The sequence below is a fragment of the Oryctolagus cuniculus genome, chromosome 9 (genome assembly GCF_051225735.1).
Source record: "Oryctolagus cuniculus isolate XC-2025 breed Fujian yellow rabbit chromosome 9, ASM5122573v1, whole genome shotgun sequence".
Classification (NCBI taxonomy): domain Eukaryota; kingdom Metazoa; phylum Chordata; class Mammalia; order Lagomorpha; family Leporidae; genus Oryctolagus; species Oryctolagus cuniculus.
In genome coordinates this window covers 110,760,157-110,772,417 of record NC_142875.1, presented here as the reverse complement: position 1 = coordinate 110,772,417, position 12,261 = coordinate 110,760,157, and the positions used below count along the sequence as shown (strand labels likewise).

Sequence of the window (12,261 nt, the reverse complement as noted above, 5' to 3'; positions counted from 1 at the left end):
TCCGTCTCCGCTTTCCTCACAGCCTCCCCTTGAAGCCCTGACGCCGCCGGCCGCGGGGAACCGGGGTGCCGGATAAAATCAAAAACCCAAGGAATTCGCCCCGCCCGCCGCTGCCCACCCTTCTGCATTAGCAAGCCGATCCCACTGAAACTTGGCTTTGTTTACTTGTTAAACAATCCTGGAGAGTCTGCCCCGAACTGTCAGGGCTCTCTGCCCCGGGGCTCCGCGGAAGGGAGACTCGGCTTTCAGGGTGGCTGCGGCTAGTGCACCTGCCGCTAACCAGAGGGGAAGGCCTAGGACTCCCAGCTCTCCTCACTTCTCCCCCACCCTAAGTCTCCTGTGCTTTTTCTGATGTGACTCTCAGGCCCCCTCCTTTGGCCCAGTGGTTTAACATGCTGATTGAGACACCTGCCTGAGAGGACCAGGGTTCCGATCCTGACTCCATTTCGACTCCTATCTTCCTGGTGATGCACATCTGAGAGACAGCACATGATAGCCCAGGTGCCTGGATCCCTGCCACCCACGTGGGGGACCTGAATGGAGTTGGAGGCTCCTGGTCCCTGGCTGTTGCAGGCATCTGGAAACTGAACCAGAGGTTCCTCTCTCTCTCTCTCTCTCTCTTTCTCTCTCTCTCTCTCTCTCTCCCTTTCCCTCTCCCCCTCCCTCCCTCCCTCTCAGCTTTCAGATATGCTCACATGGGATTCCAGCTCTGCAGCAGGAGGTTTAACTCAGTACCCACAGCACCAGCCCCCCCCCCTTCAGATTTCAGCTTCTTGCTAACGTGCATCCTGGGAGGCAGCAGGTGATGGCTGTAATATTTAGGTCCTTGACACCCAACTTGGGACACCCAGATTAAGCCCCGAGCTCATGGCTTCAGCCTGGCTGTCTTGGATATCGTGGGTATTTGGGAAGCGAGTTAGCAGATGGGACACTTTTCTCTGTCTCTCTGCCTTTCAAACAAATAAAAGTCAATAAATAGTTTATTTTTTAATCCAGCATGTATCTTATACCTACAGCAGCAGCCACATTACAAATGTTCTCAAGCAATGTGCAGCTAGTGGCTCCCTCGCTGGACAGAACAGGGCTACTCACGTCTGAGGGCTCTCTGAGTGCTGGCATGTTAGGATGCGAGTCACCACGTCTGGGGCGAGGCTCATGACATCAAGCAAAGGATGTCAAGTCTGAGGTCTGAGGTCACAGCTGAGAAAGTCGCACCCACCCTTCCAGGACAGGGAGCTTGGGAAAACCAAATAGGACTGTGGTGTCTTTGCAGTGGCTCCCGGCTCTCTCATGGTGCATCCGACACATCCAGAGAGGCATGTGAGAGAGCAGCTGGGAACAGAAGCTTGTTCTGAGTGCTGTCTTGGATCACTTTGCCATTGACTATGGATGTCCACCTATCTCTTATACCCTCCTTTAGACCTTGTTTTCTCCTTCCATCCCAGGCCAGCACAAATATGGGACCAACAAGGCACCTGAAGAACAAAATTCCAGGAGGCGCCACACAGCCTTAAGCTCTGGGCCCTGGAGCACCTCTTCTGGTCCCAGCCAGGATCTGAGTCCACAAAGAGCCCAGGCAGGGGAGGGACTGGGGTGGGTGCAACAGCCCAGTGATTTTGAAATGCCCCTGAGAGAGACAGTGAGAGGGGTGGGGTGGCCAACAGGTGGAGACATTTGTTCCCTGGTCTCCAGTCCTGCTACAGTGGGTTAGAGAGCAAGGTGGCGGGCCCTTGGAAATCAACAGGAGAAACAGCAGGGAGGGAGTCAGAGACCCCAGTCTCACCCCTTTGGGGGTTCCCTGGCTTATGTTTAAAATGTTAAATTTATTTTGTTTTTTTTATTATTATTATTTATTTATTTGAATGGTGAGAGAGAGAGAGAATATGAATCTTCTATCTCTGCCAGTTCACTACCCAATGTCTGCAACAGCAAGGGATGGACCAGGTCAAAGCAAGGAGTTGGAAACTCAACCCTCATCTTCTATGTGAGTGGCAAAGACCCCAAGTATTTGAGCTGTCACCTGCTGCCTCCCAGAGTGTGCACCAGCAGGAAGCTGGAATTGGAAGCTGAACTGGGACTCAAACCCAGGCACTTAGAATGCTTCATTACTGTCCATCTGTCTGCCAGATGCTGCTCCTTAGAGGCAGCTTCGATTCCCCAGCATAATTACCTAGGGGAGAGATCATCCACAGCTGCTAATGGCTGAACAAACAGGAAAATTCCCAGCAGAGGATGGAGACCGACCAGGATATTTCCCCTGCTCTTATATTCCCCACAACGCTTGATGCACAGGGCGGGTCTGCCTCCTCGGATCATGACTCTGTTGGAACTGCAAGTATCTTGCCAGGTTCCTAACAGTGGCTCTTCTAGTCGGTCCCTAAATACTACAGGAAGCATTCGAGAGCCAGCTACGCATCAGGCATTGCAGGGACTGTAACAGAAGCAAGACACAGATCCTGCTTGGTCTCTGTCCCCTGATGGGAATTTCCCTGTTTGTTCACTCATCAGCAGCCGTGGAGAATCTCCTAAGGAACCCAAGCTGCCCTAAGGAGCAGGGTCTGGCAGACAGCTGGGCAGCAATGAAGCAAAAGCAATGCATGTGCTCGAGGTCACACCAGAGGATCACACAGGATGATGGTCGCACAAGAAAGGCCACCGGCAGCACTCCATGCAAAATTCAGGCTAGATCCCACCAAGGAGGAGGTGGAGAGTTTTTCAGATGAAGAAGGGAAGTGGGATGATGCATAGGGAAGGCATTTCAGGCAGAGAGGGCAGAACCTGCAAAAGTGCTGAGGCATGGGCCCCTCGTGAAGCCCTGCCCACTCAGAAAGTGTGAGCACAAAGTGTGGGCCATGAGAAACAGAGCTGAACGAGCAGACAGAGGCCAGCCTGAGTCTGCAGTCCCCAACAGCATGAAGTGGGGGACCATCCCGATGAGATGTAGGGGATGAAAGAGCCACTCTGGTGGCCCTAAAACCAGTAGCTGGTGTCTTGATACGAAGAGGACACAGACATATACAAACACAGCAGAGACAGATAGAAAGAAGAGAGCCACAGGGAATCAGAAGCAAGGATCAGATGCACAGACCAAAGACCACCAAGGACTGATGCAGCCCCCAGAGGTGGGGACATGGGCAGGGGGTGGTTCCCTTCTGTGAGAGAATGATTTCTGTTGTTTCAACCCAGTTTACTGCACTTTGTTAGGCAGCCTTCCCAAACCTCTGAAATGTGGACTGTGTTTGCCTGCAGGTCACAAGTGCAAGAGAGCCCTCTGAACACGGCAGGAGTCCCCAGCACTTCACCTGCAGGTGGCCCCCACCGCACCACCAGGTGGAAGGGAGAGGAGAGGCAAGGCGTGGACGGCGTCAAGTGAGAGCTGACACTTGAAGCTGGGGAATGCAGCCTGCAGGGCACCTGTGCCTGCGATCAGCACACTGGCCAGCCACCAGCTCTGCCCTCTTGTGCCACTCCTTATAGGACTATTTTAGAAATGCCACGGTCACAGCTCACTCCCCCCCGCCCCGCCCCTGTACTGGGGCTGACTCTAAGATTGCGTTCACAGCCGGGGTCTGCAAGGTGAGGCAAGTTATGAACCAGAGCCTCTGTGCCAAAACCAGTTACCCTCCCTGTGACCCAGGGCTGGGTTGCAGCACCCACCAAGTGCCCAGACTGGTTCCGTGACATGAAACCCAATGCACCTGCTAGATTCTCCTCTTCCCACTCCTCAGGACAAAACAAGGCACCAGTGGCTCTGCCTGGACTTCTCCCTCCCTCTGAAGCTGTACTCAGCTCAGGGAGGGAAGCCAGAAGCCAGAGAGGCTACAGGGAGCCCAGGACCCTTGTCATCCCAGATCCATTCTTGGGCAGGCCCTATAAGCCGGTCTGTTCTCCTTTCCTGCTGCTTAAAGTCTTTTTGCCTGCCTCGGGCTAAGATGACCACATCCTACATTGGAGTGCCTGAGTTTCATAGCCAGCAACTGATTCCTGATTCCTGCTTCCTGCCAATGTAGACCCTGGGAAGCAACAGTGACGGCTCAAGTGATTGCCCTGCCACTCATGTGAGAGACCTGAACTGAGTTCCAGGCTCCAGGCTTCAGCCCCAGTCATTACAGAAAATTGCAGTCTCTCCATCTGTCTGTCTGTCTGTCTGTCTGTCTCTTTCTCTATGCCTCTCAATTAAAGATAAGAGCCTTTGGCCTGACCTAGAGGCAGTATATTGGAACGAACTTGAGCCTCAGAATTATGAAAAACTGGCCTGAGTCCCACCCAACAGCTCCAGGATCTACTTCCTCTTCTACAAAGCGGGACTTCACAATACTCAGTTCTCAGGGCTGTGGGAGCATCAAGTGCAAATACGTCTAGCACGGAGAACTCTGCAATGATGTTCACTGGCTCACTCCTGAGTGTGTGGCCCTACAGGCAGGTAGCAGTCTCTTGAGCCTGCACATAAAAGACAAACTGTGCAGCTGACAAAATCATCTTCCAGCATCTCACCTTCGTCAGCCTCTCCCTCACTCTTGTCACCCAAACACCCCTGTGTTTTCCTATGTTGTTCAGGGGCACAGAGCGGTTCAAGCCGCTGCCTGCAATGCCAGCATCCCATATGGACACTGGTTCAAGTCCCGGCTGATCCACTTCCGGCTCTTTGCTAATGACCTGGGAAAGCAGCAAAGATGGTCCAGGTGCTTGGGCCCCTGCCACCCACATGGGAGTCCCAGATGAAGCTCCTGGCCCCTGGCTTCTGGCTCCTGGCTTTGGCCTGGCCCATTTGGGAAGTGAACCAGTGGATGGAAGATCTTTCTCTCTCTGTAACTCTGCCTTTCAGAGGAATAAATAAATCCTTATTTAAAAAATTAATCATTAAGAGTAGAAAATTCTAAGGATGCTGCAGGATGGCAGAGTTGATCAGTGAAGGGCCTTTCAGAAGAAGATTTTATTTTTAAATAACGGCACAGGAAGCTCTTTTAGAAACATGGCTTACACACCTGAGTATTTAGGACTCAGTGGTTCCTCACGCTGCTATCTGTTTGTTCCTCACTCCCTAGTTTGAGACCAGGGTATTTGTTCATTTAACGAATATATGTTGAAATGCTGGTGCCAGGCCTCCGTCCAAGGGTGAAGATTCTCCAGAGGATAAAACACACTCTCTGTCCTCAGGCAGCTTCCTTGTTAGTGGAGGGAAAAATCGATCATGCAGCCCGAGTGTCACAGGAAGCAGAGTAAGGGAGATGGGGTGAAAAGGGACAGGTGTTGTTCTACACAGGGTGTCCTGGACAGCCCTCCGGGGGAGGGACCTGTGGCAGAGACCCGGAGTGAGCCTTGTGGATATGGAGGGTGAAGCATCCCAGGCACAGCGGTGGCAGGGCAGGGCCCTGTGCCAGGCAGGTCACGGAGCAGCTAGGAGGCTCCCATGACTGGAGGGCAGGGTGAAAGGAGAGAGCAGGAGAGGAGGTCAGAGAAGCCGGGGGAAGCAGGGAAGCGGAGGCTACAGATTAAATCAGGACTTGGAAGTCTCCAGGAGGTCTCTGGTGTTTGCCCTCTGTGGGCTGGGAAGCACAGGAGGATGGGGGAAAATGTAGCTAACGTTTTATGAGGGCCACATGCCACCGACTTGGGGAGGCCAGGTGTGCTGGAAGCCACTGGCCAGCAGGTGAGGAAGCCAACACTAGAGACAAAGATTGGAGAAGGTGAAAGCTGGAGGTAGTGAAAAGTAGCTGGGTTCTTTCTTCTCCTTCTTCCTAAATTTTACTTTATTTATTTTAATTTTATTTGAAAGGCAAAGAAACAGACAGAGACAAGATCTTTCATCCACTGGCTCACTCTCCAAATGCCCCTAACAGCAGGGACTGGGCTAGACGGAAGCCAGGCACCTAGAACGCAATCCAGGTCTCCCATGGGAACGGCAGGGATGCAAGTACTGCTCAGTCTTAGCATGCACATTAAAGGACGCTGAAATGAAAGCAAAGGAGCAAGGACTCTAACCAGGCACTCTGACATAGGATGCAGGCATCCCACGCAGTGACTTAACCACTGTGCCAAACACCCTTCCTTCTTTTTATTTTTGTTTGAAAAGAGAGACAGAGAGAGATCTTGTATCTGCTGGTTCACACCCTAAATGCTCGCAACAGCTGAATTTGAGCCAAGTCAAACACAGGAGCCTGGAACTTGACCCAGGTCTCCAACATAGTGGCAGGGATCCAAGTACTTGAGCCATCAGCTGCTGCCTCCCACCATGCACACTAGCAAGAAGCTGGAATTTGAAGCGGAGCCAGACCTGAATCCAGGCACTCCAATATGGGATGCGGGCATCCTAAGCAGCACCTCAACCATTGTCCCAAATGCCCACCCCAAAAAGCGGCCAGATTCTGAATTCATGTTGAACAGAAAGCCAACAGAATTTGTTAAGGGACTGAATGTGGGAAGTGAAACAGAGAAAAAGAATAAAGGATAATCCTAAAGTCAAAGGGCTCTGAATAAAATTGAAAAAAAATATGTGTTTTATGTTTGCCACCTAGAAAAATCTAGGGTTCTTATCAAAATAAAAGGTGAGATGATGTAGACAACCCAACAGTTTTAATGCTATGCAAAGTACAAGAGGCAGGCAGTTCAGAGAGACCAAAGCATCAAATTTCTGGGACATTTTAAAGGCTTATAGGATCAGATATATGCTAAGTTTTGATAATGGGATTACTCCATAAAATATTATAACCTCCTATTTTTCCCAATAGAACTAGAAAGGTACTTCCCTGTTGGATTTTTGCTTTTTTCACCAATGTGGTCGAATTGGATAGACCGGAATGCAACTGGTTCTCTACATCCATCAGTTCTGCACCTGTGGATTCCAACCACAGACGGAAAATATTCCCTGAAAATGCATCTGTGCTAAACAAGTACAGACTTTTTTCCTTTTAATTATATCCTAAACAATATAGCATAACAACTGCTTACACAGCATTACACTGCATGAGGCCTTTTTTTTTTTTAACATTTTATCTGTAGTATTCAGAATCATATACAAGTTAGCTTTACAGTTCATTTTACTATATAAAAGTCATTTGGGGCCGGCGGCGCGGCTCACTTGGCTAATCCTCCACCAGCAGCGCTGGCACCCCAGGTTCTAGTAACGGTTGGGGCACTGGGTTCTGTCCTGGTTGCTCCTCTTCCGGTCCAGCTCTCTGCTGTGGCCTGGGAAGTCAGTGGAGGATGGCCCAAGTGCTTGGTCCCCTGCACCCACATGGGAGACCAGGAAGAGACTCCGGCTCCTGGCTTCAGATAGGTGCAGCTCCAGCCGTAGCGGCCATTTGGGGAGTGAACCAACAGAAGGAAGACCTTTCTCTCTGTCTCTCTCTCTCACTGTCTGTAAACTCTGTCAAATAAATAAATAAATAAATAATCTAGAAAGGCAGAGTTACTGAGAGGCAGAGGCAGAGTAGGGGAGAGAGAGAGAGTGAGATCTTCCATCCACTGGTTCACTCCCCAGATGGCCACAATGGCCAGAGCTAAGCCAATCCAAAGCCAGGAGCCAGGAGCTTCTTCCAGTCTCCCCTGCAGGTGCAGGGGCCCAAAGACTTGGGCCATCTTCTACTGCTTTCCCAGGCCATAGCAGACAGCTAGATTGGAAGTGGAGCAGCCAGGACTTGAACCGGCGTCCATATGGGATGCTGGCACTGCAGGCAGCAGCTTTACCAGCTAAACCACAGCACCGGCCCCAAGCTGTACCATCTTTTTAAAGGTTTGGCATTTCTGGACCACAACAATGTATGCGTAAAGAAGGCAGGAAATAATTCCCCCTCCTTGTTATGATTTAAAAAAAATATATTGTAATGCAGCTTGGAATTTTGCATAAAACCCCATAAATATTACACGTTGGAAAAGTCCAAGGCAATTAAATGCCAAGGACTTTGAGGTCTTAATTTTCTTTTCTAATAGAATCCATGAAATTCAAATAGGCATAATCAAATCAAAAATAGTAAACACCGACTGGTTTGAGATTGAAATTTATTAGAGATTCATGATTAATTTCTTTCCACCTTGAAATCAGGTGCAAAAACCAGCTATTAAGTGCATTCCAAACTTCTCCTATGTAGCATAGGTAGAATTTTCTGTCTGTTGGCACCAAAGTGAAGTCACATTTCCTCTTGGGAGGCAGAAATTTCACATCTGAACATAGAGTAAGATAGGAAAAAAATGACCCTTGTTGTTTACTACTATTGTGATTCTGAGATCTAGGATTAAAATGTATTAGCAATGAACAAAGCAAATTCCCAGCAACAACTGTCAGGTTAATGACGCTAACTCCCTTCCCCTAACCACCATAAAATTTTAGTATAAAAAGAATTAAAAGTAATTACTAAGCTGAACAAATGGGAATTAAGAAACTAAGAGAATAGTTCAAACCAAAACCAAAAAAGGCCTAAATTGGCTGGCTCCGCAGCTCAATAGGCTAATCCTCCACCTGCAGCGCCGGCACCCTGGGTTCTAGTCCTGGCTGGGGCGCCGGGTACTAGTCCCGGTCGCTCCTCTTCCAGTCCAGCTATCTGCTGTGGCCCGGGAGTGCAGTGGAGGATGGCCCAAGTCCTTGGGCCCTGCGCCCCCATGGAAGACCAGGAGAAGCACCTGGCTCCGGGCTTCGGATCAGCAGCCACTTGGGGGTGAACCAACGGAAAAGGAAGACCTTTCTCTCTGTCTCTCTTTCTCACTGTCCACTCTGCCTGTCAAAAAATTTTAAAAAAGGCCTAAACTTGAAATGACTGAAAGTAAGTGTGCTTTACCCCACCACCCACTATGAATTTAAATATCCCTGCAAAACAGCATTAGGTTTCTGGTTAGAGATGTAGCCCTTCTTTAAGTCTTAGTGCTCTGCAGTTTTCTACAATTTTATTTCCTTCCCTCAACAATTATCCAAAGTATTTAACAGAATCTTCCACTTCAGCCAAAAGATGTGTGATTCAAAGAATTTACTAAGGTACTCTATGCAACCTTTCTATACAAAAACACCTAGTGATTACAATTGGCTTGTGCAAGATAAACATTTTTGGTGTTAGAATTGTTAAACATCACACCTACTACTGCACATCAGCTCTCTATAATGAACCTGAGCTTCACAATGATTTACCACTTTAAATTACTAATTAAATAACTGAAAAGTTCTGAGCCAAACTAAACTTAGAATGGGCTATAAAGAAAAATAACCTTCGACAAAGTCCATATACACATCTATTCCAAGACTACCTTTGCTAGCTAGCCCCTTCCCCAAAGTTTTAGCCTGAAAAAACAGTAAAATCTACACAAAATTTTATTGCAACCACACAAGGGTTACATTAGGTCAAATACAACAAACACTATGATGTAACTTTACATTTATTAAACCACAGTTCAAAGCACAAATTTATACATCCTAAATACATTAGACATATCTAATGAAGTCACACTGGTCATCTTCCACTGACATTTGATATCTGGATGAAAGACCTCAACTTTACAAGACTTACTTTTTAATTTTTTTTAATATTTATTTGACAGGTAGAGTTATAGACAGTGAGAGAGAGAGAGACAGAGAGAAAGGTCTTCCTTCCATTGGTTCACTTCCCAAATGGCCGCTACGGCCGGAGCTGCAGCAATCTGAAGCCAGGAGCCAGGTGATCCTTCCCGGTCTCCCATGCGGGTGCAGGGGCCCAAGCACCCGGGCCATCCTCTACTGCCCTCCCGGGCCACAGCAGAGAGCTGGACTGGAAGAGGAGCAACCGGGACTAGAACCCGGCGCCCATATGGAATGCCGGCGCTGCAGGCAGAGGATTAACCAAGTGAGCCACGGCGCCGGCCCTACAAGACTTTTAAACACGAATTCTTAGTATAAAAACTGTGTACTTGTATGTAAACGGTTTAATGGGGAACCCAGTTAATGGGCTTCCATCTTTGCTAAGTCATCCATTTTGTTGCATTATTTTATTTTAAATGCTTAGGGGTAGTAGGACAAACTGGTAAGTTGAAATCTGGATACATTATCTAAACCTCCCATTACCCTCAATGAATTATAGATGAAAACTGATTTCGTCTAGTCCCAACTGGCTATTACTAATCATTTTTGTTTCCAAGATAATTACCAAATAAGATTGTCTAAATTTCTCCCCCTGACACTGGAATGTAAACCAGACAAGATTAACCTGCAACTTCACATCTAAAGAAGCATTAGTGCCTGTTTACGCTTCAGTGAGAAAGCTGTCTTCTTGGCTCCGCTGAATGCAAGAAGGCGCAAAGAAGTTCTTCGTCATTGTGTCTGAAGTAATTCCAGAATCTTGCATCTCATACCAATCACTGAATGACATCATTTAATAAATAGCTAAGCCTCTGAAAATTATTAAAAGCAGATGGCTCATGGGAAGAATCTGCTCCCATGTTATCAAAGATAAGCCAATCTCCCACATTCAGCTCAGGAATAAGACAGTTTTCCACAATTTGATCCAGCTCATCACAGGATGGACCTCAAAGGCTGCTTGTAAACAGAGGCTCATCTTCCTTGCATTTCTTGTGAACCTCTGGAATGGCTTTTAAGTTCTCAGATGGCTTACTTGCAAAAGAACCATAAATACCATCATTCATATAATACAGGAAGGCTGCTTCATCACATCTGGTTTTTTCTACTCGAGAGGAAAGCTTACCATTTTCAACAACTTTCCTTGCAGTGATATTAACTGCAAGTGTGAATGCAGAAGACACACAGTAGCTTGCAGGTTCTGAAGTGATCTTATTACCAGATCCTTCAGGAAACCAGACATCCAACAGAGGGCTGATAACATGATTAACTTCTTCCAATTGAAACTCAGTTCCTGTGAAGCGTCCACCCAGGTCTAACATGCTCACTGAATAGCCAAATTCTCCAGCCATGTCAAAAGCATATCATACATCAGACAGGGAATGGACATATACTTGAGATTCTTTGAAAGCACTTGAAACATGAAATTTAACCCCAATTTTGCACATCTAGTTCCTTAGCACATTCCAAGAGATGCCTACAGTTCTTCAGTGAGGTGCCAAACTTCATGTTACCCTCTTCAGCTCCAATATTATCTTCTGCTGCAACATGTAGTAAGCCCTTAGCATTTGATCATTATGGGCAATATTCTTCAATTCAATTTCATTGTCACACGTCATGATATTCACTCCAACTTTTGCAGCAAATTTTATCTGAGGTGCCTGCTTGTGAGGATTTACGTAAATAATGTTTTCTGGTGGCATACCCAATTCTTGCACTAAAGTCATTTCATTTTTACTGGAACAAGCAAATCCAGTCCAAGAGCTGCCAAAATTTTGAGTACAGCTGGAACAGAGCTGCATTTCACTGTATAGAACGGCTTTATCTGAGCCACCACATTCTGCCATTGATTATGTTTCTTCACGATCTTTCCAAGATCTTGTGCAACAAAAAAAAAAAAAAATGCACTTTTCCCTGTCAGGGTATGTTCATATACATAATTATCAATAACATTTCCAAGGTTTTTTCCTTCATCCAACAGGCCAATGGAGTAGTCTGCATAGTTAATAACTCCTTTCATCTCAGCTGTATTCCACAAAGCTGAAAGTCATAAGCCAGTAAAAATAAGAGATGGGCTACCACGCCTATGTCTGGGTCTTTAAAATATGCAACAAAATGAACAAGTTAGGAGATGGAAGCCCTACCCCCCCATCATCAGCTAGGTTCCCAAGGTGGCTCAGCGTTGAAGTTGAACTGCTCTCCATTCAGCACTTCTTCTAGGCCCTCTGGGTAGTTGTATACTTAGTCAGAAAGTTCACTGTGAGATAATGGGGTCTTCTTTTTCTTGGCAGAATTTTTAAAGAGGTATGTGGTTTGGGCCTGCACTGTGGCTTAGGGGTTAAAGCTGCCGTCTGCAGTGTGGCATCCTATATGGGTGCCAGTTCGAGTTCCAGCTGCTCCACTTCCAATCCAATTCTCTGGGAAAGCAGTAGAAGATGGCCCAAGTCCTTGGGCCCCTGCACCATGTGGAAGACCCAGAGGAAGCTCCTGGCTCCTGGCTTCGGATCAGCACAGCTCCAGCCATTGCAACCATCTGGGGAGTGAACTGCAGATGGAAGACCTCTCTCTAAGCCTCTGCCTCTGTGTAACTCTGCCTTTCAAATAAATAGATAAATCTTAAAAAATAAAAAATAAAAAAAAAGAGGGATGTGGTTAACTTGAGCAGAAATACCCAAGGCAGCCTGGGCCATAGGCTGTGGGAACAACACAGGGGGGCGTTGGTGTAGCAG

The 12,261-nt window shown here is 47.5% G+C and overlaps 1 pseudogene; it reads right to left on the bottom strand.

Moving 5' to 3' along the window:
- Nucleotides 1-10,199: 10,199 nt before the first annotated feature.
- On the bottom strand, nt 10,200-11,552 carry LOC149124728 (antizyme inhibitor 1 pseudogene; annotated as a pseudogene).
- Between the last annotated feature and the right edge of the window lie 709 nt (nt 11,553-12,261).